Consider the following 7243-nt stretch of genomic DNA (forward strand, 5'->3'; position numbering starts at 1 on the left):
ACGAATACTTCGTGTAGTTCTAGTATCTCTAATCTTCCGTTTTAACACCATACTACGATTACTCCACATAAATGTTCACATATATACGTACGTGTAATATGCATTTGTCTACCTCTAATCGTCGATTTCGTTCTTCTGTTCGCGATTCTATTCGCCTAGTCGAATCTCTGTGTACTACTACCTCTCTCTAACATCAATTGCTACCGGCTCTGACTAAAATCCACTATATCCTCTCTCTAATATGATCAGGAATCGCAGATTTTCTGCGTCCGATTGACTACAACTACACACACTACGATTCTTGGCCATTTTTTCTTCGTATTAGAAAAAATAAAAAAAAAATGATATATATATATAGTTACTCTTTGCTGGTTCTTCGAGTCTGTCTATTTCGCGAATCGATAACGTGACATTCGACGTCGCATTAATGTTTCACTGGTAATTTTGCGAGTACAAATTGCACTGTTCATTAGTTAATAAGACTTTCGTCGATGTCTCCTGGTCAAATCGCGCGCGGCCATGATTTCGAGATTTACCACGAAGGACGTGGCCTTTGTATACGCTCTCTAATTAAACTATATACTATTAGTTGTTCGAATCAACGAACATATGTGATATATGTAGCTTTTTTCTTTTCTTTTCTATTCATATATTAGGATTTCGAACGGAATCGAAAAACGTTTGCGATCCTGCTAAAGAACGAGTTAATGTTGCTATCGTTAAGTTACCGACTGAAGATAGGAAGAGTGGCGAAAGCGTGATCACACAAGCGTGCAGGTTGAGATTTAGTGTTGTAGGTGCAAACTTGACGGATTATTCAGGAATCTTGATGAAAATTAATTCATTCGTTGATACTCAGTTTTTGAGTTTCTGTGAATCGGTAGGTTGAGTTTAATATTCCAAGAATTTAGTACGAAAATTTATTATTTCGAAATGAAAAATAATAATATTAAAATCATGTGAAAGCTACTTCGAAGAAAATTTTCTTTGATTAAACGAGTTAATTTCAATTAATTTTCAAACCTACGTTGACCTGTTAAATTTATACCTACAACTTCGAACCAACCTGTGCAACGCGATAGGCCATTACACTCCACTAATTATAACAACAGAAACTAGAAAAAATTGCGATGAAAGGAACGATAACAGTCCCCGATAACAGTATCAAGAGTGAACTGACACAGAAAAATAAAATCGTGTGTGAATATTTCGAGAAAACGTAATTAACTGTTAGAACTTCTTATTTCAACGTTAAAAATTCATTAATTCGTCGGCTTTCTGGAGAACATCGAGTATCAAATGGAACGTGTTAAGTATCGACTTTCTTACGCGACGATCCTCGATCTAGGAAGATTCACTGATCGAGGGAAATCGCTGTTAATTGCCGTTAAAAAGACGCAAATTCTTTGAATCGCTTCGATAATCGCTCGAAGTCTGAGGTTCTAACAGACTTCAGCGATCTTGAATAACTTGAACTTAAGCCGTTTTCTCAACGAATTTCGAAGATCTCCGAGACGTAGAGTCGCAATTAACAATCTAATTACATTTTACAGAAAATAATCTCGTATACAGATTTTACGTGTCGATACTGTAGTATTGTTTTGGCATTCTTGGAAGGTTTTTTCTAAAGATATTCCATTCTGTTCGATAGAACTTCGAATCGATTTAAACATTCAAGACATCCAAGATCGTGCAACATTTTGAAACTTCAAACCCGTAGAACCAAGTTTTTAGGAGAAAACGAATCAACTATCCATTTACTAGTTTCACACCGAACATCTAAGAGTTTCTAAGCTGTAGCAGAGAGAATTATCTATTCGTCGAATATCAAAGAAACGTATGGTTACATTGATATTAATACAGAAACTTCGATAAACCACTAGTCATCCTAACACGAACAAGTATTACATCGTTGAATACTATGTTATATCTACTCACAATATTCTCTCTCTCTATATATTAGTACTTTCCTTTATCAACGTACACATATTGCATATTAAATTTATCGTTCTTCGTCATATCAGGGAGAAAATGTGTACGTGTACAATTTAAAATCATCGTGAAAAATATTTCATAGACAAATTTTTACCTAATTTCTCGTTATCGTTACAAAACTACTTGTTATCAAATATTGACGGTACTGAAATGATTAAGGAAAAAGAAAGAAATCTATTATGCAATACGTGTATTACCTAACACAGAGAAATATCAATCTACAATTACTCTACATTGTGCACGATCCTTAAAAGCGTATACATTATCTATATCGTTATCGAAAAATTACACGGAGAAAATGAAAGCTGTGGCCGTGGTAGCTATTAAATACAATTCTTTACACTGTTCTTAAGGTTCAGTCAAAACTGTACGAGATTAAAATTCGTCTACTATTTATACAAATTGCCATTTTGTCGTACGATCGTAGGAGCACGATCGTTCCAAGAAAAATATTGCCTTTCTCGTTTGGACAAATATCGTAGTAGTTTGTGCACATTTCTGTGTGTGTGTGTGTGTGTGTTCTTTGAAGCATACGTGTTTTAAAGTTATACATACACGGAAATCGGTATCCTGTAAAGTAGTTTTGAGCGCGTAGCGTTTCGTTTAGTGCCACATAGTTAACCGTTTCTCGTGTCGCGAAATTGCTTCTATTGGTCGATCACTATCGTATTGTTAATTCACTGTGAAAACTCCTTCGCTAGATCCAATGATTAAATCGATGTAAACACCGCTAACCGAACATCTATCCGATTCTCTATATTTCACATCGAACTATATTTTATCGAGTTACGTGTCTAATTGAATTTCACGTGGAACTAAATACCGTAAACAGCGATAATGACAAAGGAGAACACGAATTAGCAATCGGTAATTCGCGTTACAACAAGATTAGTTAACCTTCGGACGACGGACGCCGTGTCATAGCTGACTCAGCCTTTAATAGTGCCTCTTGAAGTCGCAGAGTCATTACTGTCTTGTTATTTCAATCGTGATATAGTTGCATAATTTTCAACGATACAACGCCTGGTAAAATTTAGAAGAAAAGAAAATATGGTTACGTTTGCGTATGAAGGTTTCAGTATCGGGTCATATTTGACCCGCCATCCGCTGTCCGAGGGTTAAACGAATTGAAGAAACGGAACAGAGTAGGACTTTAACAAGTGAGAAATAATTGACACTGATCAGTTGGAATGACCTGGAATCAACTGACAATCTCCACCTAACTTACCGTGGAATTAGAGTATGTACGGCTTCGAAAAAGGAACAAAAAAATAAAGCTGCTAGTGTATGCGTATACTACGAGACAGCATTTAATATCGTTTATAGTATTTATCAAATTCAATGTATTCGTTATCTCTGTGGAAAAGGAGTTAGAAATTCTTATAAAATCACCTATTAAGTAATTCACTTTTTCGTTTTTTTTTCTTCGTTTTTTTTTTTTTTTTTTTTTTTTTTTTTTTTTTTTTTTTTTTTTTTTTTTTTTTTTTTTTTTTTTTTTTTTTTTTTTTTTTTTTTTTTTTTTTTTTTTTTTTTTTTTTTTTTTTTTTTTTTTTTTTTTTTAACGCGAAAAAAGTGAGCATTTATAGATGGTATATGAAATATGAAACTAATGAATATGTTATTGCCTATAGAAGGGAACACAGTAAAGAACAGGTATGTCCATTTGTTCCGTACAGTGAGAAATTTGTTTTCGTTCTTACAGAACGTTCCTCTGACGTGTACTGCCTATTGATCTCCCGTTGATATACAATGTTTTGTGCCATGGTCACAATGCAGCACGTGTCAGATTCAAGAAAACGATAGGCAATCCGAGGTAAAATAGTGGCCGTTCGTGAGACCACTCTTTATTCGTATCTAGAAGCAGAAATCTCCTTTTAGATTTCCATCGTGTAGAACCTAAGTAATCGTGGAAAAAAGGACTCTGTATAAAACGAGAGAAAAGCACGAGACTGCGATTTTTCAAATGTTTCAAATTTCAAACGTAAATTGCGGTCACAAGAAATCGAGAAAAGTTTCGAGCAAAATACGTGGTTCGAATTTTTCGAATATTTTTACCGTACAACAGTTGAAGCAAAAGTGTGAAAGAAAGGTTGAAAATTGAACAGAGATGCGCAACTGTATTTTTCTCTCTCGAAAACTACTGTCGCAGAAAATAAGAATAGTTAATGAAAAAACTGCAAATCGAAGAGAGTAAGACAATATTTCTTTAGCTCCGTTAAAAAGAAATTCGTACTAAAATAGAACGAATCTCGATGATATAATCTGAAATCAGATCAGATTATTAACGTCGATTAAAATAACGATATCTAGAAGTTTAAAATATAACGATGCAAATGAAATTTTTGTCAAGAATGAAATAACGTAATAAACGAAGTTAAACACTGTCCATTTTCGTATGCACTTATAATTCTTATCATCCGATACAAAGGTTATTCGTCACACGCTTGAAAATTCTTCATCCGGACACTGTACTATTAATTCTAGTTAGAATTTGGAATTTTTTGTTCTTTTTTTTTTGCGAACGTTATCTAATACAAGCGGAACCACTTCACTATTAGATGTTCGACGCATCGATTGGCAAAAGAAATCGTTAAACCTTACGAATATATACCACTAATGATAGATCTCGAGAGTTTCGTGAGTTAAATATTGGTCGGTTTCTTGTCTATTTTTCTTCGTTTATTACTTTGCTTTATATATACACCGGTGTGTGTATGGACGCTTAAGACTTTTCCTATGTAGCTTCACCGCGCTCTGAGCGCTTGTACAATTATTTGTATACTCATATATGTATATACGAGCATGTTAGGCTCACGTATACCCATGTAAAGGGTGTTTCGTTCATTTTACCATAACAATTTCACTGTACACCACTTTGTTACTTACTAAAAATTGCAACGAAAGTTAACGTTCTTATTTCAAATGTAATCGAAAACTTTTGCAACGTGTAAAATTATTTATCGATTAATATTAATTAGAAACGGTATAAGTACGATAAATCCAATAAACTATTTCTTTTCTTTTTTTCCTACATTAAAAAACATTGTGCTATTTGGAAAAATTGTTTCACACGAACAAAATAACTCTAATAAACTAACGATAAAAATAAAACTGTGAAATATCTTTTCTTACAATACGTTCTCCATCATCGATAAAACGAAAACACGTGTGTATTATCGTTGATGATATTTTCGAAACGACCTGTACACGTTTACACACGGGTAAATACATACATATTTAGCTATTCAGTAGTATATAATATCACATGCAATTTAAATAGGATTGTCAAACACGTATCTATGTAGACAGTGTTCCTATTCTTAACGATGCTGTGTGTACGATAAATATGATACGAGGTAATCACTTAATACGTGCGCACGCACATGTTGCTTCACGCGAGAAAAACTTTTATCCGTACATTTCGAGCAGGAAAATAAAAGAAAGATGTTCACGCCTTGGAAATTGAAAAAGAACGTAAACGTCACTCGTATTGCTAGACCGATCGTTCTTTTCACCCTTTTGTTAAACATACGTTGCAGCGAATTTGCCTGCGTCGGTTTAAGGGAAAGCAGAGGTTCGCAGGAGATTTCCCTATGGTTTTGCACGATTCCGATAAAAAGAAACACGCCTTCCTCGTCGACTTCTACTCAATACACTAACTATCAAGACTTCGAAGCCCTTGCAATGTCAAGAAAAGCCAGGATGTTCTTGTTGCGAATCTGCAAAACTGTTGGATACCGCTAAGCTAGAAAGTATGTTCGTATTTACTACTTAGTTTAAGGATAACAAATCCCAAAATTCCCTTCCATCTCCCATCATCGACTCCTAGCAATATCTAAGAATGCCCAATGGACCTTTCATTACTCCGACTACCCCTAAAATCTGACCACCAAACTTTCTTTAACGACACGTAGAGAATATAATATATATTGACGTCTAAGCTCCTGAGGGAGACACTTAGAAGAATTGCTACAATACGGATCGAGAAACTATAGTCTAAACTGCCCTTACAACACGGTAAGACTTCGGTGTACAAAAGTTTAATAAAATAAAATGATTATTTTTTAAAACGCTAAGCATCGGAATCGAACAAAACACGAATTTAAATCAACGTTATTCGTATTACAATTGTATCTTGATAAAAATTGTAAAAAAGTAAGAATTTTGATCGCATCGTATGTGAAGTATCGATGAAATATAAACTGAGGATGAATTAAGAATGATTCGATAAAGGAATTATTATACTATAAAATAGTTGGAGATTTGAAGGAAATAGAAGAAAGATTCGTATCCGTGGGTGCTTCTTCTTCCATGGTGTCTACAAGAAGCTGGATATTTAAAAAGGCGAGCACACTAGCACAGATAATTCGGATGATTGCACGATATTGACAATTGTTCGAGCTAAGTACTATCGGTTAAGTAATAAACGACTCGCGTGATTCACGCTTATGTTAATAAGTATATTACCGTTCTCGGATTTTCAAATGACACCTTCTTCCTCTCTCCGCGAAATTACCAAACGGGACGCGTATATTCCTATCTATTGATATCACATTCCAAGTTACGCAATAAAAACAGCGGTAAAAGCGACTGGATGAAGCGGAAATGCCGACGAAAAAAGGGAAAAGAAGTTAGTCAGTAGTGGGAAGGGAAAATTAACGAGTTGGCTGCGTTTCACCGTGTTCTTTGCCGCGACAGTTAAGTTTTGCGTTAAGTTATGTACAAATTGGCATTATATATATCACAGTTACAATATAAACATGTCGACAAATGCGGAAGGAAATTCTGTAAAGCACTGCTTGCTTTCCTCTTCAGCTAAAACACCGCCACGCATAGCTTTTTTTTTAAATCACCTCGTCTCGACTTATTTCACGTTCCTTAAATGTATATAAACACAAGCGATAGTGATCATTTATCTTCGTTTCATTGTACGAGCTTTTCTTTAATGAGCGGATTCGATAATCTAGCCTATCCTAAACAGACACATATTTTTCATATTTTTTTGTTTTATCTATTTCTTTTAAATTTTCGCTAAACCTATACTTTCGATCCCAGACACGTGTTTTTCCTTCACCTTATCGTTTGTTTCTTTGAACGGAAGAAAGGGGGTGATAAACGACAGCACAGACCACGTACGCACGTGTCTCTTCTCCGGTGCTTGCTTCACACCTTCGATTATAGCAGAGAAGGGAAGAAAAACCAAGGGAGGGGGACAAAGAGGAACGCAAACAAAAAAAAAAGAAGTATC

This window comes from Habropoda laboriosa, unplaced genomic scaffold (genome assembly GCF_001263275.1).
Source record: "Habropoda laboriosa isolate 0110345459 unplaced genomic scaffold, ASM126327v1 scaffold32, whole genome shotgun sequence".
NCBI lineage: Eukaryota > Metazoa > Arthropoda > Insecta > Hymenoptera > Apidae > Habropoda > Habropoda laboriosa.